The 27,270-nt window shown below is 37.3% G+C and overlaps 1 protein-coding gene across 6 annotated transcripts in view; it reads left to right on the top strand.

Moving 5' to 3' along the window:
* Nucleotides 1–27,270, top strand: part of NRXN3 (neurexin 3) — a 1,506,001-nt gene that overhangs the window by 507,742 nt on the left and 970,989 nt on the right. The window lies entirely within an intron of this gene.

A 27,270-nucleotide genomic window follows, 5' to 3' on the forward strand; every position in this document is an offset into this window, starting at 1 on the left:
TTTGCAGATTGTTTCAGTGAAACCAGTTTCATCTTTACAAAAAAGTACCTGGGGAAGTGTGAGCTGTTTTCACATCCCTCACCAGTGCAGACAAAGATAACTGAGTCAGGGCTTTTGTTTCGTATGGGTCCAGACTCAGTCTCACAGTTATTTGAAGGACAGAAGCTTACCATTTGATCAAGGCTGGAAAGTGGCATAAAACCTATTTGCCATTCTGAACCCAGGAACATAGGTTTGCCCAGCATTGTAGAAAGGGAAGTGATCTCAGCTCTGAGCCTGAGGTCTTTACCACACTGGGCCTCTTTGTAAGGACTGTGATGATTCATGTGGAACTAACAGGAATACTGGCATATAAAATGTGCCCTTTACCCTGTTCCCTAACAGGAAAAATCAGAGAAAAGCATTAAAGCCAGCTGGATGGCAATGCAATAAAACACAATTGTGTTTACAAAGAAAAAGAAGTATAGGCTATGAAAGTAGAGAAGTTGTTAACATAGCAGCTAAGACAGTATGTTCATTTGGGTTCCTTGAGAAGGAGAAATATGTCTGTAAATAAGTTTATTTCTCTGGAAATATTTGCTTTTCTCTGTATGCCTCTCCACATGCTAAGAGTTTCCTTATCATGCCTTCATGTTTATATGAGTGAATTACTAGGAATGCTATTATTCTCATTATTTCCTGAGCTTTACAAGACATAAAAGAACACCCTGTGCCTGTCCTTGGGCTCATTTTAAGTTAGAGAAAAACAAAATTCATATTTAAGAAAAAGTTCTTGTAAGATGTAGAGACATAGTATTGATCTAAGGCTCATTTGTTTTAATAGAAGTCCTTAGTCATGGATTATCAGTAGAAAGCATTATATAGTAAATGCAATTTTAACAATACCTTGTTCTTCTAGTTGCATAAAGGATCACTACAGAATAAGAAACAAGCAAAGATTATTTTACTGGTAGAAATGGAGAAAAGATATATGCATCTATTTTGCGTATTTGGGTATAGGTACAGATATATGTGAATAGGTCCTATGAAAAGAAACTGTTTCTGAATATCTTTTCTACCCTTAAACATCTGGCACAATGTTAGGTACACAGTAAGCATGTAATTAATACTTAAATATTTTGGGAACAGGGTTTGGGTACTAACATGTCACTATTTGGCTCCCATCATTTACTCCAGGGAAATGGAAATTAATTGCCAAAAAGCCCCCAAACCAATCTTGGTAATCCATAACCTTATTTTAATCCTGGAGACTGTAGATGGTAACTCCTTTGTCTTTTCTGTGGAATAGAATGTATGAGTGATTTTTAAGTAAATATGTATGGGCCTATTTTACTTACTTTGAAGATAACTTAATATCCATGCACTTGGTCACTGGATGAAAATGTATCCTGGGGCAAAAATATGGATAAATGGCTCTTGCTTCTCCCTTCCTGTTTTTAAAAATTGTCAGGTTTGCTGACTGGGGAAACAGTGGCCAAATGACTGACTAGGTAAGAGCATTTGAAAATTAAAAAAAAAAATGGGGCGCCTGGGTGGCTCAGTCAGTTAAGCATCTGACTTCGGCTCAGGTCATGATCTCACGGTTCGTGGGTTCGAGCCCCGCGTTGGGCTCTGTGCTGACAGCTCGGAGCCTGGAACCTGCTTCGGATTCTGTGTCTCCCTCTCTCTGCCCCTCCCCCGCTCACACTCTATGTCTCTTTCTCTCAAAAAAACAATAAATAAACATTAAAAAAACATTTTGGGAGAACTTTCAGAGACTCAAACTGACTGCCTTTTATAGTGTATGCCACTTCATGGTTGGTCAGTAATTTTTAAATAAAGGAATAAATGTCCAATCAAATGGGAAATTAGTGGCCAGGGGAAGCCTAGCTAGAATTGAGGCTTTCTTATGCCAAGTTTAGTGTAATTTCTACTATACTAAAAAAATAAAGAAAGAAATTGCAAAGCAGATTTAGAGAGGAGGGACAAAGTGGGGAAATCAGCAGGAGAGATGGAGGGAAAGCCTGTTAAGAAAAGTGAAGATTTTAGGAGGTACTAAAGGGAGCTGTCCTGAATCCTGGCAAATAGCACTTCGTTCTCATAAAAGGCATCGTAACTTTCTGTGTAGTCATTAGAGGTAATGCATATAGGAGGGAAGTAGCAATCAGAACAGTGCAGTTTGGTGGAGGGCCCTTTGACAGAACCCGCCTGTGGTTCTGTGCTAGTGTTAATGCTTGCCTTATTCTAGTCTCCTGGGCTTCGTAAACGTTTTGCACCACTTAAGTCAGGCCATGGTTGTAAAGTGTGCTGAACACCTTCACAGGTAGTACCACGGAGCTAGACTGGGCAACCCCAGCTCTAATGGGCTTGATTGTGGTCTCTGGAGAGAAAACCACCTCTTGACAGCTGCTGCAGGACAGCTGCTGGGAGGTTTGGGAGGAAGATGTAGTACTGCAATTTGAGGGATCGATGTCTAAGCTATTCAGTACTTCCTGACACCTCAGTTGGATTCTGGGTGCTTCCCCAGGGGGTACAATCTAACCATCATCCACATAAATTTATCTGTCCCCTAATAGGGGCCCATCACTGTCTTATAAGAGCCGCAGAGTCTAGTTTTAGAGGTAGGACAGGTGTGCATGAAATGATGAATAAGCATTAATGGCAGAGTTGCATACTTCTTGCACCCTATTCAGAATGTAGAGGAAGAAGAGATCCGAGGGGACTGCAGTGCTCAAAACTGAGAGGAGGGGAGCAGAATTTGAAGGCACTGGGCATGTTTTGGAGAAAGAGACAGTGGCCTCAGGGTTGATTCTAGGGAGTGAGACAGCCTGTTGATAGGGAAGACAAATGTACACAGAGTGGCTTGACTGGAATAAAATGTGTTTCTTTTGGTTGTATCAAGGAAAAAGTCAAGTTTGTTTGTCTTTAACACCCTCTACTTCTTGTTAATTTCCTTTACTTGCAAAGAGGTATCAGCCTCAGCCTCAGCCTTTGAGGGGCAATGTTATCTTCTGAGACTTGATTAACATTATATTATTTCTATTTTATGTATTTTTGTGGCTAACTTCTATAGGTAGATACTAGTTACCTAAAGCTAGATACTAGTTTTCTTTCTATATTACTACTGTAAATTGATTTAAAAATGAAAACATGTTGGGGTGCCTGGTTGGCTCAGTCAGTTAAGCATCTGACTCAATTCTTGATTTTGGCTGTAGGTCATGATCTCATGGTTCATTAGATTGAGTCAGGCTCTGTGCTGACAGTGCAGAGCCTGCTTGGGATTCATTCTCTCTCTCTCTCTTTCTCTCTGTCTCTCTCTCTCACTCTCACTGCCCCTCCCCCTTAAATAAATAAACATTAAAAAAACCAAAATGAAAATATATGTAAGTAAAAAGAAGTGAAGGAATTAAAAAAGATGAAGTGAATAAGAATTGAGGCAGTACGTGGGTGTAGTACATATATGATGTTGCTACATATCCCTGATCAAAGTCTGGGAAAACCACTGTTGGTAAATAGCAGTCACCGTGGGAAGTTGATCCTGGCTTTCAAGCAGCCAATTTCCTTCCATTACTCAGCATGGATATTCCAGCAAAATGGAATTGCTGCATTATTGCCCACGAATCATTCACGAATTTCTCCCTTATATATCTGCTGTCCATCTTTCTTCAAAGCAGAAATGTTTTTTTCAGAGCACTCAAACCTGGCCTTATACTTAAGGTCCTGGTACATATTTCCTGGCTATATGAGTGAAAGAATGAGTCAGTAAATAAATCAATTATGACTTTATGACAAAAAAAATTCCATCTTATGATATTAGGTCTGAGCTAGAGTAATGTCAATGAAAAGTAGGAGTAGGGAACTAATCCACGTGATACTTGTAAGTGAAAAATAAAAAAGCAGATCTAGGTCAGTGCTTCTCAAACTTGAACCTGCACACAAATCATGTGGAGATCTTGTGGAGATGCATATTCTGATTCAGCAGGTCTGGGATGGGGCCTGGGAGTCTGCATTTCTAACAGGCTCCCAGGGGATGCTGATGCTGTTTATCAGTGCATATATGTTGAATTGTAAAGTTTTAGGTCTTATGGGAAAGGGGGAAAATCAGAGTAACCTCCAGTATTTTGTAGCACTTTAACTTTTTGTTCAAAGAGCGGGAGGCAAACCATTAGAGACTCTTAAATACAGAGAACAAACTGAAGGTTGCTGGATGTGAGGTAAGTTGGGGGATGGGTTAAACAGATGGTAGGCATTAAGGAGAGCACTTTTTGGGATGAGCCCTGAGTGTCATATATAAGAGATGAATCACTAGGTTGTACTCCTGAACCTGAGACTACACTGTATGTTAACTAACTTGAATTTAAATTAAAAAAATGCTGTTTTAAAGAAGAAATCTGAAAAAAAAAATCCTCTAAACATTCAAGGAAATTCTTTTCTCTGTAAACTTCAGCAATGTCCTTCAGTTCTACAAACTTTTTTTTCTTTCTATAACTCATTTTTTGTCATGTTTTCTTCTTGTTTCTTATAAATACAGAGGGCTGACTGGCCCTTAATAAACACTGAGCCGAGGAACCTTGTGAAATATTGCATAATTATGACCTCATTAAGGTGGGATTGTTTGCACTTGAGGAATGAAGTTGCCCAAGATCCCACAGTAAGGGGTGAAGCTGTTCCAACAAACTCTACCTCTAAATGGGTGCTTTCTGCCTTGATATTCATTGCCATCCAATAGAAAAATCTTTCTGCCTAAATTATTCCCCCAGCTCCTGGGACTGCTGGAGGGTGATTTGTGGGTCAAGGCTATTGAGTGTTACAAGGGTGAGACTCCTGCTCCCTTCCTTTCTTTGCCCTTCTTCCCCAGAAGCATGGGGAAGAAAGCATGGAGTATCAGCCAGGTCCTTCCCTGCTGCAGGGAGGTGCCCATTAGTCAGACCTGATAATTATCATTTTACAGAAGTACATTTTGGGCATGAGCAAATCTCTGATAGGATAAAGAACCAACACAGAATTCAATTCCCTCCTTCCTCTGTGGATTATAAACTTTACTTGTCTTTATTTTATTTTTTAAATTTTTATTTTAGATTTAAAAGCTTCAGTAAAGAACTACAAATTAAGTGGTGTACTATATAGTCTTTCAGCTCACATGCTGTCGCTAGGCTGTAATTACTGCTTGACATCCTTCCTCAATTTTGACACCTTAACCAGCCTGAAAAACCAAAACACTATTATTTACTTGTTTTAGGTTGGTTTTCTTCAATTAATTTTAATAATCCATGTACTTTTCTTTCTTAATTTATTTGCATATGCTATGTTTCTGTGATGTTTCCCAGAAATATGGAATTAGCTATGCTAGATACTATATTCAGAAGACTCAACAGTCCCACAACATTGCAATGGTTAAATACCGGGACTGAAACCTAAATCCCAGTGGTTTAGAGAGAATTTGTGATCAAAAAAAAAAAAAAAAAATCAGGACCTGAGGTCCCTTGGAGGAGAGGAGGGATATCTGCAAATATCTATCATGTGTAAATATATGTATAAAAATATACACATATTTGTATGTGTTAATGTATGTATATATACATATTTATGTATATATAATTAATAAAATCAGTATATGCCTATTTTGAAAAAAACTGGGAAATATTTAAAAAGAAAAAGATAACTATTACTCAAAATTATCAGCCAGAAGTAACTGCAGTGTACATTTTAGTATAGTAATCATTTTTTCATACATAGGAGAGAATGCATTTAATTTTCTTGATATTTCTGATTTTTAACCTAACATTCTATTATAAGTAGTCCCCTATGTTCTAAGTCTTTGACATTTTTATTATTTTAAATTGCATATGTTTTTTCTGTATCATCAAATTAATGAATATTTACTGCAGGAAATTTGGCACATACTGAAACATAAGAAGAAAAATAAAATCCATGATTTCACTGCTCACAGTTAATAGCCATTATGATTTAGCGTGTTTTCTTCATATATAGATATGTAGATTTTAACGAACTAAATAAAATTTAATAATTTCTAACAAAACTGAGTCTTATTACAGCACTGTAATCTTTTTGCCACTTAAATTTTAGCATAAGCTTTTCCCATGTTAATGAACGTTCTTTAAAATGATTTTTAAGTGACTATAATATTCCATTGTGTTATTAACAAATCTTATTAATAAATCATAAAAATCCAGTATATAACCTAAATGAGACCAAGAATTCATTCAGCCCTCATCTGTATCGAAACAAAGGGAATAATTTTCTAGTTTGTGAGTTAACATGTTATCATAGTTCCTTATATGATGTGTGGCTCAAATATCAAAATATATCTTAAAAGATGCCGTGCTATGAATATCCATTATTATTATCATTAACATTAATAGCTATCACCTATTGATCTCTATGTATTAGCCATCATGTACATTATCTAGTCAATATTTGTAAGTCTTTGAAATGGATACTATTATCCCCATTTTATTATAGTTGACGAACCTGAGAGTCAAAAATAGAGGCTAAATAACTCATGGCTAATGAGTGGCTTAGCTTAGATTCCAACTATCTAATTCCACCATCCGTGCTCTTAACCACTACACCTTATCCGTTTAATATTATCAATAGATTCATCGGTACCTTTCCTGAGTGTATTTATTTTCAGCCTGTATACCTCCTGGATAAGATGATTCATAATCAATATTTTCATTCCACACCTAATGTGTATAGTCTGCTATTCTCAGTTCTGTTAAGAAACAGAAGTAAAAGCAATGGTATTTACTCAGAAGCTTCTTATAGTCTCATTAGGGGTGCAGTGTGTAAACATGTGCAAAATTTAGATTAATGCAAGACTTCAGCATGTATACACATATCCATCCCATGGTACTGCGGGAATAATTTCCAAATTAGCATTGGGGTCCAGAGGAATGACTTGTCATTGTGGCATAGAAGAGCTTGTAATATTTTATCAGGTCAATAACTGTCTCTGATGCAGAGAATAGATAACTGTTGGTAATCATAAAATATTCTCATTTTAATTTAAAGACATGCCCCTTCATTTTGGCATTCCTGAATTTGTTAAAGAAGCCATGTTTGATTTCTTTATTTTACAATGATTTTATTTGGCCAGTTATGGATTGTGTTAACCATTGGGGACTTACCAAAAGCCATTATATATGATGTCAGAGTCCATTTCAGATAGGCATGTACCCACACCTAATGTAGCAGGCTTTAGTAAAATACAGTCTACAGAAATTGTTTTATGGAACATAGTCATGTGGCCATTTTTCATGAACAGATATTCAAGTACAAATAAATATAATGCTAGCTATATTTGGAGTTTATGAGTTATCTACCAGACTCACCCCACATTTTAACTCTGACTCTTAGATCAGTAGTGTAACCAGAGTTCCAACACTGAGTTGTGGAATCTCAAAGGGCTTGCCCTTTTATCATTCTATCTTGTCTCTGATTAAATACCTTCTTTGCATAGATCCTTATATAACAGAGATAGATATAATCCTTCTAATAGTCTCATAATTTTGTATAAACCAAGGCAGATAATCATATAGGGGATATGGATTTAGGGAAATTCATTCTGTCAATAATTGTGAATAGAAGTTTATAGGTCATTGTGGTATTATATTTAATTCCTTTTCATCTTATTATATATTTGGCCCAGGATATAAAATGTGTACTGACATGAGATCTGTGCATTAGATGCTTATTTATCTTTCTTTGAATAATTCCTCTCTGAAACAAATTGTTGCTGATAAAAATGCTAGATGGTTAGTCTCATTTGTGAGGATTCGTGACCTGCATTGTGAAGGACTTGATTAGAAATGTTGAACTTTGGAGCTGAAAGGAATATCTGAATTTATTGAATCTAGGGGTTCTCAAACTTCCATGTGCATCAGAGTCTATCTGGAGGGCTTAGTAAAACACAGCTTGCTGGCCCCACCTTTGAAGCTTCTAATTCAGTAGGTCTGTGGTAAGGCCTGGGAACATGCATTCTAACATGTTTCTAGGTGATGCTGACGTTGCTGATTTAGGAACTGTGCTTTGAAAACCACTGCTCTAGTTTGAGGCTTGCTTTTTTCAGATGAGAAAACTGAGAACACATAAGAGGTCATCCAGGTCCATACATGATCCTCATAGAGATTTATTGCACTTTATTCCAATTATTCATGGGCGATGTTCTTATTTTGGCATAAAAAGAAATTATTTGGGGGGGCAATGCACAGAACAGAGTGAAGGTTTGACTTCTACGAGCTTTTAATACCATTTTTCAATGCTTGCCATTTCCATGGGGCTCCAAATACAGCTGATATTAGCCTTATGCTTAGTGATTTATCAGTCTACACCTCCATGTAATGGGTCCATCTTGATTTCTCTGTATATTTTATCTGGCTGAGAATTTGATCCTCATTATAATAATAACTAATATTTATTAATTATTATAATGCAGCTTTGTGCCGCATACCATGCCAAGCATTTAACAAACGTTATCACATTGAATCTTCATAAAAGCCATGTAAGTTAGGTATTATTTACATCTATTTTACCAAAGAGGGAACTGAGACTTAGAGGATTAAGCAGATTTTTGAATGTCACACTGCTGATAAGAGGCAGTATTAAGATTCAGACTCTGACTTCTGGGGCTAGAATCTCTATTCTTAAATAGTAAGTGATACTGAGTCACAGTTATAGCCTGGGGTAACTACTGTGTTTGTCTTAACAGCCCCAACTGGTCAAATAATGACAGTCTCTCCTCCTGGCTGCTGTTATACTGATCATTTATCATAAAATCAGGTGGTGCCTTTGGAGGAAAAGAAAGGAGCTTTAGCTTGAAAGGATTCTTAAAGAACATATGAAGAGATTAAATTGGAGTTCAGCATGGTCACATTAAATCAAAGTTTGATACCTCAGGGTATTGTATCTTTTGGCTGGATAATTGAAGAATTTATGTAAGAGTCAATAGAAGATAGACAATTGGTCTACTTTATATGCTACGTTTCAACTGTTTTTGAGAATAGTTTATCCTTCCTGCATCTTCAATCACAGAAAAGTCTAACACACTGAGATTGTTTTTATTAAGGGTAAAGGAATTCCACATGTGGCAGCCCATGGGGTAAGAACAGTAGAATTTTCTTTAGTCCAAAGTTACAAAAGGACCTCAGGGGTGCCTGGGTGGCTCAGTCTGTTAGGCATCCCACTCTTGATTTCAGTTCAGTTTGTGAGATTGAGCCCCATGTTGGGCTCCATGCTGCCAGGTTAGAGTCTCTTTGGGGGGATTCTCTCTCCCTCTCTCTCTGTCCCTCCCCTGCACATACACTCTCTCAAAAAAAAAAAAAAAACACACACACACAAGACAACCTTTATTATTAATATATTTTTTATTTGAGAGAGAGAGAGAAAGAGAATCTTAAACAGGCTTCACACTCAGTGCAGAGCCCGATGTGGGGCTCGATCCCACGACACTGGGATCATGACCTGAGCAGAAATCGAGAGTTGGACACTCAACCGACTGAGCTGCCCAGGCACCCCAAATAAATAAACTTAGGGGAAAAAAGGACCTCGGGGTGCCTGGGTCGCTCAGTCAGTTAAGCATCTGACTTCAGCTCAGGTCATGATCTCAGGGTTCCTGGGTTCAAGCTGCACATCGGGCTCTCTACTATCAACCTTGAGCCTGCTTCCAATCCTCTGTCCCTGCTCTCTCTGCTCCTCTACCGCTTGTGTGTGTACTCGCTGTCTGTCTGTCTGTCTGTCTCTCTCTCAAATTAAATAAACTTAAAGAAGGATCTCAGACAAACACTGCTATCTTAGTGAAGTCAGTTTTGGTCAAGACTCAGTCATTGGTCAAATGAACAAATATTCTCTATTTCTTAAGGATCAGACAAAATTGCCTCTATCTTATTTTCTTCCTGGTCAAGTCTGAAGTAAGATGAGTTTTACACAAGTAAATTCCTCCGGTGCTTTGTTTGTTCACTTGTTTCCTCTTAGCAAACTATTTTACCTGAAAGTATCACTACTTCCTGAAATTTTGTGCTAGAAAAAATTCTTCCTTCTTTCCCTCCTTTTTTCTTTCTCTCTTACTTTCTTTTATTCAAGCTTTAATTCCCTTATTCTTTCTGCACGTAATTATTTCACACCCGCAATGTGTCATCCATACCATATTTATATTAAATATGGAAATCCACTAGAAATGAAGTCTAAATATGGAACCTTTGTAGTGCTGAGACTGCCTGTCATGAAGTCCCTTGTGTGATTCAGAAACTGAACCAACACGTATGGAAATACATGCCCAGTTTTATATCATTATACTACCTTTCATTCCAAAGCAACACTATATGTGCATTCAGTATGCACTTCTAATGAAATTTCTAAATAAAACACCAGGCAATATAATTTTGTATGTTTTTTTTGAATCATAAACGAGGAGGGTATTTTTTTAGGAATATAAGGATGATGCAGCATTAGGAAATATATTAATTAAATGTAATATAAAATGATAATGATATTAAAGCCAAAGAAGGAGAACATATTATTTAAATAACTACAAAAATATTTGATATAATCAGTATATATTTATTATTGAAAATCTGAACATGCTTAGATGGGAATAGAACTTTTTATTTTGATAATGGGAAGTTATCATGAACACAGAGCAAATATCATATTTATACAGATTAGGAACAAAATAAGGATACCCAGTATCACTTTTGCTTGTTGAAGTGGAGAGCCTAGCCAATAGAATAAGAAAATAATTCTTAAAAATTAGGTGCATAAGGGTTGGAGAAATATACTGGACTTTGCTCATTTGTAGAAAGTCCTTGAGGGATCTGTTGGTGGCAGATCAAGTTTGTTGGATAGAAGATAAGCACATAAGCTGAATTAGCTTTCTGTACAATTATAATTACCAGTTAAAAGGTAGAACAGAAAGAATTCCATATGTAATAGTAACAAAAATATAAAGTAGCTGAGAATAAATCTAAAATGATTGAAGAACTTTATGAAAAATAATGACAACACTATTATTTTTTAAAGATTTATTTATTTTTGAGAGAAGCACAAGTGGGGAAGGGGGAGAGAGAGAGGGGGACAGAAAATTCAAAGTGGGCTCTGAGCTGAAAACAGCCAGCCCGATGTGGGGCTTGAATTTACGAACCATGAGGTCATGTTCTGAGCCGAAGTCTGAGCCACCTAGGTGCCCCAACAAGAATATATGAAGACTATAAGGTCTTGAATAAATCACCAGTATCTATCGTGTTCATGCATGAGTAGTAGGCTCAATAAAGATGCCAATTCTCCCAACAATATTTTGTAAACCCTGTACAGCTCCACTCAAAATTCTAACAGAGTATCTCTTGGAACCTGACACAGCTGACCCTATAAACTCACATGTAAGTTCAGGGGTCCAAAGCAGCCAAGACAATTCTGGGGGAAGGAGGAGAGAACGATAGCAAAAAGACTTGTCCTACTTGGGTATTAAGACATATTTTATACCCAAAGTAATTAGAATCACATGAAACAGGCACACAGACCTGTGAGACAGAATGGAGCTCAGGAGCTATCTCATGTAGTGTCAAAAGTGATGCATGGCCAGGTTGATGTTACAAATTGGTGGTTAATGAACAAACCAGTTAGTAAATGGTACAGGGATAATTGGTTATCCTTTTTTTTTTTTAAGTTTATTTATTTTGAGAGAGAGAAGGCATGAGTTGGGGAGAGAGAGAGGGGGGAGAGAGAGAATCCCAGGCTCAAACCTATAAACTAGAAGATCACGACCTGAGTCAAAGTTGGATGCTTAACCGACTGAGCCACCTAGGCACCACTAATTGGTTAACCTTAAGGAAAAGAAAACTAAACTTCATCTTATACTAAACATGAAAGTAAATTAAGAGTATTTAAAAATGTAAGTATAAAATGCAAAACTTTAAAAATTTCAGAAGGAATTAAAGGTGAATAGCTCCATGACCCGTGGGTGGAGATTTATTTTTAAAACGCCTGAAAGAGGGGTGCCTGGGTGGCTCAGTTGTTTGAATGTCTGACTCTTGATCTTGGCTCAGGTCATGATCTCACAGTTTGTGAGTTTGAGCCTCGCATCGGTCTCTTTGCTGACAGTGGGGAGCCTGCTTGGAATTCTCTCTCCTTCTCTCTCTGCTCCTACCCGACTTATGCTATCTCTGTCTCAAAATAAATAAATAAACTTTAAAAATTTTTAAAAAGCCTGAACACACAGACCATAAAGAAAATATTGATAATCCTCGTTACAATTAAATTTAAATTTTATGTTTAAAGAAAACTGTGATTAATAATAGATAAGCCACAGACTGGGAGAAGCTATTGGCAATGAATGTAATGTATAAAGGATTGGTATCATAAGTTGTATAAGGAATTCCTACAAGTCAACTCCAACAACAACAAAGACAAAAAACCCAACAGGAAAATGAACAAGGAATATGAATAAGCAGATCACTGATGCCAAAACCAAAATGGATAGTAACCATGTAAAAGAATGTCCAGCCATGCTAGTAATCTTTACAATGCAGATAGAAAAGATATTGTGCTATTAACTTCATCCACCCAGTTAGCAAAAATTAATGATTCTCATGATATTAAGTGTTGGCAAAGAGGAAGAACAAGGAATGCCCTCATATCCTAAATAGTGGGAGCGTAATTAGGGTATCCACTTTGGAATGCAGTTTAGCATTGACATTGAGCATGACATTTGGCCCAGCAATTGCATGTCTATGTAAACGCTTTAGAGAAACTTTCAAGTTGACAGTTAGTTAGTAGAATACACATTGGAACACGGCTTGCAATGTAAAAAAAAAAAATACATATATATATATATATATATATATATATATATATATATATATATAAAAGTGGAAGATGAATGAATGGTTTGTGGTGTTTGTGTACAACAGAATCCCATCTAATAGTGGAGCAAAACATGCAACAATGTTGGTGAACCTCAAGACCATAATCTTGAATGAAAAAAGCAAATTATGGAATAACATGTGCAGAGTGATGCCATTTATGTGAAGTTTATCAACAAGTAAAATAATCCAAAATACTTTGTCAAGATCCTCATTTACTGTATAAAAGATATAAAAGCTTTCATAAACATGATGACTGTCCCAGTAAAAGGTTACTTTTGGGAAGAGAAGGGAGCACGGCTGCTGCAAAGGGGGTTTACCTCAGCCTGTCTGTAATACTCCATTTCTTGAAAAAAATAATATGAAACAAATACATCAGAATGTTAAGCAATTAACAAAAGCCAGATTTAGGTACACAGGTATTAATTATTTACTTATTTCTACTTGTTTAAATGTAATATTTCAAAGTTGAATAAAGAACTGCCTAGCCTCTCTGAGATATGGATGCCAAGTGCACAGCCAAGTTTACTCCCTGAGTTCTTGCACTTCCTGCTCTCAATGGGACTGATTAAAACTGTATATGACCACATAGCATAACCCTTCAGACTCTCTGGGGAAATGTCAAAATTGTGAATAGAAATTCTGAAATACCAAAATTCGACTGTAAATATACAAAACCAACTAAAGACTTAAAGCATAAAAATGAAAACAAAACAAAATAAAAGCTGTTTGATAGGGAGATCAGAAGAATATACAATTTTCTGTTTCCCCCTAAAATCAAAACCAGATACTGGCTTTAGCCTTTCTGAAGGATTATCTGTCTATATGAAAACTGCCAGCCTGAAAACCACACAATGTAATATAAAGCAAAACAAAACGAAACCTGCTCATGTGAAAGGAAAAGAATACTCCACAAAATGGCTGCACCTTCCCACATACATCCTTCAGCTCCCCAAACAGCTTTTCCATCCTTGACCTTCTTACTGGAAACCTCTCCTAAGCACTTACACACAGCTCTGCAAATGTTAGGGTGACATTTGGAGTGGGCTTGCGTGATCAGCTCACCCGTCGTCTGGGCTCCCCCAGGGGCCTGCCAAGCTCCAGCACAGCGGTATTAGCCTTGCAGGCCTCACCTCCCAGAGCTAGCAATAACATTTACCAGCTACAGTTTTCTCCATCTTCAAATATTTCCTTTGGCCCACGTGACAGTGATCCAGCTCCTCCATAGACTGAGACCTGAAGAGAGTAGTTTAGAGAGAGGAGAGCCCTCCTTTACGAACTTTTAACATTTACCTTTCATCAGAGATTTTACTTGTGTTTTAATTGGGCTTCCCTCCTAGGATTCTGATATGTTTGGGAAAAATTAATTACTAAAATTGCACACCTGTATGTGTGTGTGGGGCACACCTTTGATGATTCTCATATCAGTGGAAACTGAAAAAAATGTTTCTGGTTGGTGAAGAATCAGATCTGAGTACTCGCTGAAATCCTTAGGAATCCAGAGTTAGCTAGGAAATTGTACAATTATTAATCATAACTGTAGAAAATAATTTTGGAGCCTTGCCAAGCTTAATAGATGCCCAGACCTAGGTTAGTCAAGAGTTAAAGAAGTCAAGATAGCCTCGTTTGTTTGTTGTATCTCCAGTGCCTGAATTAATGAATGAATGAATGAATTGATGAGAAATGAATTGAACATCCTTTCAACAGCCTAATGAGTTATGTATTAATATTATCTTTTTTACTAATGAGGACACTGAGTGTCAGATTAAGTAGCTTGTCCAGTTATAAACCTAGCTAGTGTCAGCCTGAGAACTTACTGCTCTGCAGCAATCTGTACTTACAGAGACACGTGTAAGTCAGAAGTAAGATAACACAGGTGGGAAGAATCATAGATGACTAAGGACACGGTAGAATTGCAATTAATAAATGTAGAAGAAAAGAGGGTAAGAGAGAATCACCACTAGGCAAACAAACACCACTAATAAATGTTGCAAATAAAGTTTACTGATGGATACTAAAATCAGTGGGTGAAAACTTTAGGGACTTAACCAAGTAATCAAGAAAACATCACCAGTAACAAGCCATGTCAATATCATGAACTTAATACCATGCATTGGGAAGGACACAAGGGATTCAAAGGAGATTCTTTCTCAAAATGCATAACCTCACTCTAATCATGAGAAAACATTGAACAAAACCAGATTGGGGGTATTTGGTAAAATATCTGGCCAGTACACTTCAAAAGGACATGAAAGACTAGAAAAAATTGAGAAACTGCTATAGACTGGAGAAAACTAAGGAAAAATAGAACCTAATGGGATCCTGGAACAGAAAAAATGGGCATTATTGGAAAAAGTCATAAGATTTGACTAATATCTAAAGTTTATTTAAAATGATTACCCATGTTAATGTCTGCTATTCACAATCACACTATGGTTATGTAACATGTTAGCATTAGGGGAAGTAGGGTGAGAAGCGTAAGAGAATGCTCGGTTTAATTTTTGCAAGTGGGCAAGTAGATAAATCTGAAGCTAGGTAAGATTGAAATAAAACGTTTCAAACAACAAACCAAACAAAATGACACAAAAAATGAACAGGAGATATATTTGCCATTAGATTTTTTTTCGATGTCCAGAGAGAAGCAAACATAAACTAAAATGAAATGCACACAAAAACTGTCTTGTAGACACTGCCTGTGATGTATGTACATAGCAGATAGAGTGGAACCACAGAGAAGGAGTGGTCACTTTGACTTGGAAAGGGAGTGTGGGTATCCAGGATAGGTTTCACAGAGAAGGTGATGCTCAAGGTATTTTGTTCATCCACCATCTTTTTAATTTTTTCCCAAGCACCTACTATTTGCCAGGCACTCTTCTAGAAAAGAGCTACATAGTAGTAAACAAAAAGGAAAAAAGCTACCTGCTTTCATGGACTTACATTCTAGAAGGAGGAATGAGATGAACATATGAATGAAAAAAATCAGATATTGTAAGTGCTGTGATGAAAAATAAATGAGCTAATGGTGATAGAATAGGCTTGGGGAGAAGGGCAGTTAGGTAAGGTGATTGGGGAATACATTTCTGATAAGATGATAGTTAAGCTATTTGGGCCTGGGCCTGGATGAGACAGAGCCAGCCATGCAAAAAGATCAGGGAGCAGGTAGTTCTGTGCTAAAGAACAGATTGGCTGAATCCCCCAATGTAAGAACAAATGGGTGTTTTGTATTTAAGGAAATAAAGGGAGGCCAGTATGCTGGGCTGTACTGGACAAGGGAAGAATAGTAGATGAACTATAGAAGTAGGGTGACCAGGTTGGTTTTAAGTCCAAACTGCATACTTTTGAGTAAAAGGTGATGCTATTAACAATCACATCAGGACAACAGAAGCAAAATGGAACTGTTTGGGCCAAACCTAGACCTATGATTACCGTATAGAGAAGAAACAAATCATGTAAGACTTAGAGTCAGGCAAGGAGGTATAAATGTATTCTGAATGCATTAAGGATGCATGGGAGCATACAGCAGGGGAAGGGAGTGATCTCTATGGCTGCCATTTGGAGGATAGACTATTGAGAGCAACAAATGAAAGTATCAGGGATTGTTAGAAGTCTAGCTAGAACACAGAGGGTGGGGGCTTGAGCTAAAGGAGCAGACACGGAAAAAGAAAGAACTTCCACATTCACGAAGTTTTGAAGGAGAAGTCAAAGAGCCTTGCTTACTGTTAGTAAGCATGCCAGGTTTTTCCAGGTGGACAGGGAGTATAGAAGGTTCCCTACAAAGATAGCAGCAAGAGCAAAATCCCAGGGACAGGGTATATTCTAAGAGTGAAGGGCAAAAGTGAAGGGGGCACAGTGGGGTCTGGTAAGTAGGCTGGAGATGTGACCTGGGACCAGATCATCTAAAATTCGGAGTTATCAGGGCTAAATCAGTGCTAGTATGTACTGTGGTGCCATTGAAAGCGTTTGACTTGAAGGTGACATGATTTGCTTTGTGTCTAGAAAAATGATACTAGCTCAAGTATAAGAGGAAATAAAAAGATAAGGGGGAAATAAAACCTCCTGAAAACAGATACTCGCTGCTAGTTAGAAAAATAAACAAGAATCTAGAAACATTTTGAGAGTGGTACAATAAAGTGAGGGGTCTTGAATTGTTTAGAAACTGTCCACCCATTCATCAGACAAACCCTCGATTGTCTACCGGTTTACAGTATAATTAAGTGTTGACTCAGGGACTACTGAACAGCATTGTTGAGTCATAAAGAAGCTCTAAGAGGAAAACTTTAGGGACAAATTAATGTTATGTACCATGTACCTTCCTTCTTCTGCTCCAGTGCTATTCTTGGCCCACTCATTTCTAAGTTTTAGCAATATCTCTCAGACTGGTGTGCCTCACATGCAAGTTTGGCAAGCTAAGCATGGTGACAGAGCCAGATAACTTGTTCCCTGTAGACTTATAAACTCATCAGCTGTGGGCTGGTAATATAATTTACAGTATGCTTTGCCAGCCCTATAAAACAACTTTCTGTTTGCAGAGGAATGGGGCCCTGACAAGAAGAAGTGTTTATAGCTTAATTTTAGTCGTGTTCTCTATTGTTGCTGCAGTAGCAGCCTGTGTATGATGCATCCTAGTCATCTGCCAGACAGCTGCAACATTTTTTTTCTTCTCTTTGGCCAGCTGAGTACAACATCGGGCTTTGCTTAATATCTACCCCTGTATCCTATTACCTTAGGTGGGGGTAGCCCTAGCATGCACCTCCATCCTTTGGGACAAAGGAAATGAGACATTCCTTCTGTACGATACCCCACAACCATGGGTTACACCTTGATGAAATTTTCTGATACCTTACTGTTCTAGGTAAAGTTCTTATAAAATGATCCTGACAGAGGGCTTGAGGTAGGAAAATCTGAGATATGCAACGCCTGTATATGCAGCCAAATAATGATTATCTTCCTGCTCACTATTTGTTTCTCCTTGTGTATTACAATAGCTGTTTGCCATTTATATCATCAGAGGCTAACAAGGTTATTTGTATTCAGCCATTACCCCAGATGACTATAGCTAAAAGTAAAGTTCCACAAAGTAGGAACATCTGTTTTGTCCCTCTCTAGATCGCAAGTCTAGAAAAGTACATGAAAACGTAATAGGTACTCAAAAAAATGTGTTGAATAAATAAGCCAGATATTGATATGGCAAATCTTCCCTAATGATTTATAAATGAATACTATAAATGATGTAGTCTCCCAAGAAGACTGTGTTTTACTGTGAGTTGGCCAGGGGGTTGATGAGTTAATAGCCTGAGACATTACATAGGATCTAACATTCATCTTAATAATATCTTTGAGTTGAAAAATTGTATGGAATTCAATTGCAGGAGTAGTTTATTAACCTGGTCAACTCTAGATCCTACTGTACAAAATGTAGAGTTGTGAAATTTCCCACTATTCTCTTTCTGTTAATTGTCACTTTCCCTAGAAGAGATATCTTTTCATTCACGTCTTATGTGCATTGAATTCACTGTCTGGCGTTGTCATATTTCTTTTGTATTCCCATTCTGTAGCTAACTCTGCTTGAGTTATGTTGGAAATAGCTTATATATCTCACACACACGTGTATACGTATATATAACATTTACGTATATATCACACACATACACATATATAACATATATATCACATACGCATATATATGTATATCATATACATACACATAACATGTATATGTATCAAGAACATTCTTAACTGGTGCCTCAATAGATCTTTAAGTATTATATATGTATGGATCTATTGATGTATCTGTTTCAGAACATTGCTGATTTTGTACAGCCTGATTTTGGAAGCAGGATCCCAAGTAGAAAAAAAAGGAAGGTCTTTAATATCAATATAAGAAAAAAATATCAAGGCTTTAAATATTACCTCAGTTTCCTCGGTTATGAAATAAAAGGTTTGAATGCAGGTAATTTTTAAGTTTTTAACTAAATTTTTGTTCAATTCAGAGAGAGTAATGTCACAGCTCCTATTTTTTTTTTTTTTTTTTTTCCTGGTATACTAACAGACTGTACTTTAATCAGTCCATTGTACTTATGGAAATTTCTTCATTGGTTTGACTTTTCTAGAAAATTTAATTTATATTTCTAGACAATTTGATTTTGGTTCATGTTGAAATAACGTCTCAGTCTCTCTTTGGAAGAAAATATATATAAAACTGAGGTTTGTTGAACCAGTACATTGCAGAACAGTTAACAGGGTGAAAGTGTATTCTCCTTTGCTCTCCTAGAGAAATTGTTTCTCTGGTTTTGCCTTGGACAATACTGAAACAGTCATATTCCAATGAGCACAACTGTGTGCAGAACAGTTCTCTGAGCCTTCAGCCCAGCCATTTGGGAATCAGACCACCAACAAGTACAGGCATGCAGTCGGTCATTAATTATGTTACTCTATCACCTCGGTGCTATTGTGTAACAATATTCTAGAATAAAACAAATCCATTATACAAATTCATTCACTCCAGATCCATATCTGCAGTTAATCATCCTTGTTTGATGGTTCAGAGATAAAACCTTATTTAAATTTTAGTAGCCAGATATCAATAACAGAGCAAATGTATTCTCTGGAGTACTGACAAGAATATATGACAGGCAGCAAGCTTTGGGCAAAAATGAAAGTCTCCAGAATAGTGTTGTCTGTCTTTCAGAATGAATAGTGTAGTTGGACCAGAATATCAGGGTCCATCACTGAACATAACCTGCCCCTGACTACTATGAGCCATGCTTACCATCAAAAATATTAACAGAAACTCTAACTCTGGGGTTCTGGAGTGTAATCTCTACCACGGGTAGAGAAAGTCTATGAAAGTAGAACCATTGTGTATGGAATTTGAGAACAGAAGAAAGCAGAATGTATACTTTATTTTTCTATTTAATCAAAGTAGACTTCATAATGAAGATGAATACTAACAAAATGGTGTAATTAACACTTCATAATTACATTCCATTTTACAGTTTCAGACCTCTTTCAAACATATTTTCTTATATCATTTAAAAATATTATTCAACATTTACATAAGGCAGGCCCAGCAAATGTGTGGCTTTCCCAAGATTGCACGCCCATAAGAGGTGGAACTTGAGAGAGACATGGGTCTCCTGACACCTAGGCTCTTTCTACTAACCAGTGCTACCTCTGGTATGGGAGTATGCTCGCATGAAAGCAGTGGGCCATCTCTAGACATCAGGGAAATTAAAATGCACACATGTGCACTACACGCTAACAGATAACATTCACTAAGCACTGTTGAATATGAGATATTTGGGTATTTTCACATTCATGTTTCAGGTTTCACCATTGTGATGGATTCCTTTTCTTTGCAGCTTTTTCCCCACTCAGCTTGAACCATGGAAGGTTGTCCTATGGATTGCATTATAACAGGCCCCTTTGCCTTCTGTATTCTGGTTGAGTTTGCCCAGTGGGAAGCACACAAGGAGGATGAGAAGGAAGGATGACAGTGAAGTCTGAATTTTTAATTTTCTGTCTCTCTCCCTGTGGAATGACTACCAATTGGCCCTTTGACCTAAGGTCACAGCTCTTGTGAGGCACTGCTAACTCTCTGTCTTCCTCACCGTTCTGATAACTGACCTTTCCCTTGCCCCATTAGGCCAAAGGTAGTGATAGAGATCATCTCTTAATAGCACTGAATACTGCATTACCCCTTGGAAGGTTCATTATGCCCTACCTATGCCTATTAACCTTTGTAAGTATTTACTTTTATTAAACCTTCATAATATGGCATGGTTGAAGTGGGCTGTGTCTTTCCTATTAGTATCCTGACTGACTCAGTGTTGTTAAGACACATTATGGATGGGGAAACTGAGGCCCAGAATGTTTCACAGTTAAATAACATACAGATCTAGGATTCCATCCCAGTCTTCTAAATCCAAGCTTACACACTCACAGCGACAGCCCGTGGACCAATGATTCCGAGTAGGGAGGCTGACCCATATGTGTAATTACAGCTTTACACAATAGAGCTTTCTTGAATGGACTCAGAAAAGGAACAATTCTCAGAAACATGCCACTGTCCTTTATAAATATGTTTTGAAATTTCATAACATGTTTTGCAAGATAGAGTGATGGTAATAGTGTCTGGAAGAAAATTTTAAGATTGCATCTGGTCTCCCCCTACACCATTCTGTCTTCCTGCACTGTCAGAATTAGCCTACGGAGCAAATCTGACCATGTCACTTCATGTCTAAAACTCCTCTGTATTGACTAAGATCCAAAGTCCCTAACTGTAATTACTTGGTCTTTTATATTGGTACCTCTCTGTATTCCTTTAGTGTTAACTTTACCAATTCCAATCTTTATTCTTGAGCTCATATGGACCCACTAGACTGGTTCTCACCTGAGGTGGTTTATTTTTGTATTTTGTATTTTTTGTAACTTTTTTTTTATCCTCCGACAGGCATTTGGCAATGTCTGGAGACATTTTTAGTTGTCATGACTAAAGGGAATGCTATTGGCACCTAGTGTGTGGATGTCAGGGCTACTGCTAAACATCTTACAATGCACAAGGCAGCTCCCACAACAAAGAGTTATCTGGTTCAAAGTGTCAGTATTGTCACAATTGAGAAATTCTATTCTACTTTAGGACTTTGAACTCCCCCTGTTTACAAGATGCTGTGATATGTGATTTTATTCCATGCCCTTGTCAACTTTGCCCCTAGTACATATGCTGTTCTACCAACTGGAATGCCTTCCCACTTCTTTTTTATTGTTCACTCTCATTTTTTAAAATTTTTTAGTTTATTAATTTTGAGAGAGAGGAAGGGAGAGTGTGCATAGCAGGGAAGGGGCAGAGAGAAGGAGAGACAGAATCCCAAGCAGGCTCCATGCTGCCAGCACAGAGCCCGATGCGGGGCTTGAACTCATGAACCTTGAGATCATGACCTGGGCCGAGATCAAGAGTCAGAAGCTTAGGGGCACCTGGGTGGCTCATTCGGTTGAGCATCTGACTTGAGCTCAAGTCATCATCTAGCAGTCGTGAGTTCGAGCCCCATGTCCGGCCCTGTGCTGACAGCTTGGAGCCTGGACCCTGCTTCAAATTCTGTGTCCTCCTCTGCCCCTCTCCCACTCATGCTCTGTCTTTCTCACTCTCAAAAATGAATAAATGTGAAAAAAAAATTTAAACAAAAAAAAGATTCTTAACCAACTGAGCCACCTAGGTGCCCCTGTTCACTCTAATTCTTGAAGCAAGTTATACCCCTCTTCCTTAACAACTCTAGGCAAACACAAAGACATCTGAGCTGAGTTCCTGCAGCACTTTGTTCATTTTTTAGTATAACAATTTACCTGTTTGTGTCTATAATTCCATTTTACTGTAATCTCATTAAAGACAGCAGCTCTGTTACTCCCATCCCCCAGTTCAGCACAGTGTCTGGCATATATTAGAGTCTAATCATTGAATGAATGAGCAAACATTATTGCAAGCAGTGGCTATATTTCTCCTGGTTAATTGTGTTGTTTAATTTTTATAAATTAAGTTAATTTTTAATTCAGTATGAAAAACTATATAAGAGAAAGCTGTATGACTTCTTTGATTAAATGAACATTTTCTTAAAAATTATGTGTCTTATAAACCAGGATTTCTGTATCCCGTTACCCTTCCTTCCTATCTTCCCTCCTTATTAATACCAAAAAATATGCACATGTACATACATACCTGCTTTTCTTAAAGTGAGAAATGTCCATCAAAATTTTTGTCATAGCTTTAGAGTGCTCTAGCTGTTTGGAGAAGAGAAGCCAGAATGACTGTATGTAATGTTAGCATTATGTTGAGAATGAAAAGTTAGTTCTTTTCAGCCTTGTCCACAAGAGGGAGGACATTGCCCTACATCAATTTTGTTGATTCCCCAGAACTGTTGGCTACTGTTGGGTCTGCTTGGAGCTAGAGATTTATGTTGTTCCTGCTGTTGCAAAATACAGAATTAGAACCTGGCAGGCATTCCTGTATAAATTTGCACACTGTTTAAGATCAGCCCAGTTTGGGTGGAGAGGAAGCAATCTGTGTATTTGGGAAGTTTTGTCAGAATAAAACACACTTAAGGAGTGTGTAAGGCCAATAGCTGCATGAATGAGCAGGAGGGTGTCTTGAAGGTACAAAAAGAGAAGAGGATGAGGGGGGTGATTATTTAATGGTACTTTGCTTACAAGGTTGGCCAGAAGAATATCAGTGGGAGAATGGTAGGGAAAAGTTGCCTGCCAGAAGCACCCTCTTTCAAGTTAAACAAAAAAGGGTATACCAGTTAAATAATCATTAGCCTCAAGTAAAACTCAGTTTCCTAAATCTCAAAAAGTAGGAGAAAGATAAATGATTTGGAAACAAAGCCAAGAGGAATGGCCAAACAGGATGAGCCTGCCAACCCTGCCTGTGCTCCTCAGGTATAGTATTACTTAATTGATAAAAATATTGAAAGTTATCCCTAATATTTTTATAGAGGGAAAAGAAAAAGATTGAGTAGATGTTCTTATCTGGTCCCACCTGAGTGAAGAGTAGTAGAAATGGCAGTGGGAGGGAAATATCTGTAACAGACCCAGACAGTGGGACTGAGAATAAAAAGATAAGTCACCAGGGCTAAACAGATAAGAAGTCCTAATGCTTCCCCTCTACTGCCTTGGGATACACTCTTTAACCAGATGGGGTGACTTCTGCTCCAGGAACTTAAGGTTCAGAAATGAGAACATAGCCTTGGCAGCTAAATGAAGATTATGTACAGTCTTGATTGAGCTCTTTATCACTCCCCTCATTTTGTTCCCATATTTTACCATCTCTCAAGCTACAGAAAATAACTCCATAGAACTAAAAATATGAAGCCATTCAACTGTAGATGACTCTGGGAATCAAGTCCCTGAAACTATGTCTGAACAATTAGAAACTCTGGACAGAGCCACCTGAGTATGAGCCGGAAAGTCAAAGACATGACAATGCAAGTATAAAACAGCAGAAGAAATAAAGTAAAATAAAACAAAGGAAGCTATATACATTAGAAAAGTCTAGGAATTTGGTCTAGAAGAAAATAAAGGACCAAAGAATTTCCCATGAGCTATATTCTGTAGCTCATTTGCACTGTAGAATAACTTTAGAAATTTTAGTGGCTCAAGAATTTAAAGGAAAAGTTTTAAAACAAATTAACTGAGTGAAAGGAAGAGGGAGATTATAGATGGAAGGGAGGAAAATGTGAGAACCAAAACAGTGCAGTCACATGACTAATTTGACAGAAGGGACAACTTCCAAGTACTAGTCCCTGGCTGTACATGAGGCAAAATCTTACACTCTCTGAACTGTGAAAGAAGTCTCCAATTCACACACATCAACAGAGAAAGGATTAAAATTAACTGACTACAGAGACATAAGTATAGTATTTGACCAATAAGTGGCTTATATTGGCCAGGGATAATACCTGCCAACAATAGGAAGGCACGCTAAAAGATAAAAATGGGGGAAAACATCTGAGCAGGGAAATCAGAGCTGTCACACTGCCATGAAAATATAAATCATGAAATTCACTCAGCCAGGTCATTAAACAAAGAAAAAAATGGACAACAAGAACTAGCCCTGGTGGTGGTGGTGGGTGGGAGAGTGGAGAGCAGGACCTAACCTAGCTATAATCCATCATCTAAAATGTCCAGTTTTCATCAAGAAGTTGTGAGACATGCACAGCGGTGGGAAAATGTGACCGAAACACAGGAATATATGTTGGCAATGGAAACTATCTTTGAGGGGCTCCAGATGTTGGACTTAGCAGACAGCCTCCATGAAAGTTATTATGTTAAATATGTTAAAAGGATTAAGAAAACTATGCTTAGAGGCTTAGAGGATTAAAGAAAAGTAAGATGCTAATGATTCATCAATTATAATGATGTATTAGTATTATTACAATTACAGTTAGTGTGTGTATATATATTATATATATATGTATATATATAATATATATATATAAATTTTCAACTTCTAAATTTCCATTTAGAGATTTTGCATACATACTATATAAATGTGGAGTTGAGAAGTGCAGTGACCCAAAGAAAATTCCCTAGAGAGGCTCAACAATAGATTTGAGTCAGCAGAAGAATCAGCAAAGTTGAAGATAGATTAATAGAAATTATAAGTCTGAGTAGAAGAAAAAAATGAAGATCAATGAACAGAATGTCAGGAAAATGTGGGGGACTTTTAAATGTCTCAACATATGTAAGATGGGAGTACAGGGACGAAAGGAGGAAAAAAGGGACAGAAACAAAATATTCAAAGTATTAATGACTGAAAATTTCCCAAATTTGATGAAAAACATTAGCCTCCACAGCAGAGAAGCTGAATGTACTCTAAGTAGGATAAATTCAAAGAGTTTACATCCAGGCCCATTGTATAAAACCAATGAACACCAAAGACAAAGAAATCTTGGAAGCAGCAAGAGAAAAATAAATGACCCCTTGTGTATAAGAGCACTGCAGTGAGATTAACAGCTGATGTGTCTTGAGAAACAGTGGAGGCAAAAGACATGACAGCATTCAATGTGCTGAAAGAAACAGAAGTGTCAGCCAGGATTTCCATATCCAACAGAGGGGTCATTCAAAAGTTAAGGCAAAATAAAGGCATTCCCAGGTAAACTCAGAGAGTTCACTGCTAGTATACCTGCCTTATGAGAACTACTAACTGCTTTAATTCTTCATGCTGGAAGGAAGTGACAGCAGACAGTAATTTGAATCTACATGAAAAAAAAGAGCTCCAGTAAAGGTAATTATGTAGATAATGATAAAAGACAGCATAATTACCCATTTCTTTTACTTTTTTCTCTTAACTGATTTAAAACACAATTGCAAAAAAACAATATCTATAAAATTGTACTGTTGGGCCTGTAATGTATGGAATTGTGATATATTTGACAATAAACCGCAAATGAATGAAGCTATATTGGATAAAGGAAATGACAGCAGATGGTAACTTGAGTCTGCAAGAAGAAATGAAGAGGGATAGAAATGGTAAATAATAAGCTTAATTAAAAAACTCTATAAATATATTTGAGCTCTCCTTTCTTCTATTCGCTTTTTAAGAAGGCATGTTTTTAAAAAGCAATCATGGGGGCTCCTGGGTGGCGCAGTCGGTTGGGCGTCCGACTTCGGCCGGGTCACGATCTCGCGGTCTGTGAGTTTGAGCCCCGCGTCGGGCTCTGGGCTGATGGCTCGGAGCCTGGGGCCTGTTTCCGATTCTGTGTCTCCCTCTCTCTCTGCCCCTCCCTCGTTCATGCTCTGTCTCTCTCTGTCCCAAAAATAAATAAATGTTGAAAAAAAAAATTAAAAAAAAAAAAATAAAAAGCAATCATGATAATAGAATATTTTTGAGGTTCTAACACATATAGACATAATGTGAATAACAACACAATGAGGAAGGGAAGAGTGTTGTGGAAGAGTAGAGTTTCTATATCTCACTGGAATTAAGCTGAGTATAGATATGAAGCATATTTTGATAAGATGTATATTGTAAGACCTGGTGCAACCACTAAGAAAGTAGCTCAAAAATACAGTTAATCATTAAAGGAATGAGTGTGCTAGGATATATTCATTTAAGATGAAAGGTGAGAGTAAAGGAGCAAAGAGGCACAAAATAGGGAAACTGTGTAAGTACCATTATGTAGGCATCCCATCATGTGACCTCTTAAAACTCATTAGACCAACTTGTTTCAGATTGAATAACTTCCTTATTCAGGCCTATTTTCTTGCCTCAAATAATTATTGTATTCATGGTGGGTGGTGGGTGCTCCTTGTGTTTGAAATCTTTTAAGCAAATTAATAAGCATCCTGGAATGGATTTTTTTAGCTGATTCCTACACTAAAATTTTCTGCTTCATCACCCTCCCCTTAAAAATATTGGGTCGATAATAGAACACACAGAGACACACACCAAGGTACACATTGAGATACATACTTTATTTGGTACCATTAGCTGTTTAACTGCATACTTACCTGATGCTCCCTGATACTACCAATACTGACATAAACATGCATTCATTTCAACTATGTTCTGGCACTACACATATCCAGAGGGATAAAAGTGACCATTACTTTTGGATTGTATTTAAGTTGAATACATCAAAACAACCATTTTAGGGCTCACTGAATACTCTAATGTCTCTTAAAAAGGAGTGTACATATGTAGGTGAGTGTATGTAGGTGAGTATAGTAGAAGGTACATAGTAACAGTGATTAATAGTGTTCTTCATTACACAAACACACAAAGAATTGTGAGTATTTATATGTAGCATATTTAGAAATGGATGCAGTATCTATGTTTATATAATTTTATGTGTTCATAAATAATATACAGCTTTAAATAATGACGTGTGTATGACACAAACATATACACAAGGACACCACACTC

The sequence above is a fragment of the Prionailurus viverrinus genome, chromosome B3 (assembly GCF_022837055.1).
Source record: "Prionailurus viverrinus isolate Anna chromosome B3, UM_Priviv_1.0, whole genome shotgun sequence".
Lineage (NCBI taxonomy): Eukaryota > Metazoa > Chordata > Mammalia > Carnivora > Felidae > Prionailurus > Prionailurus viverrinus.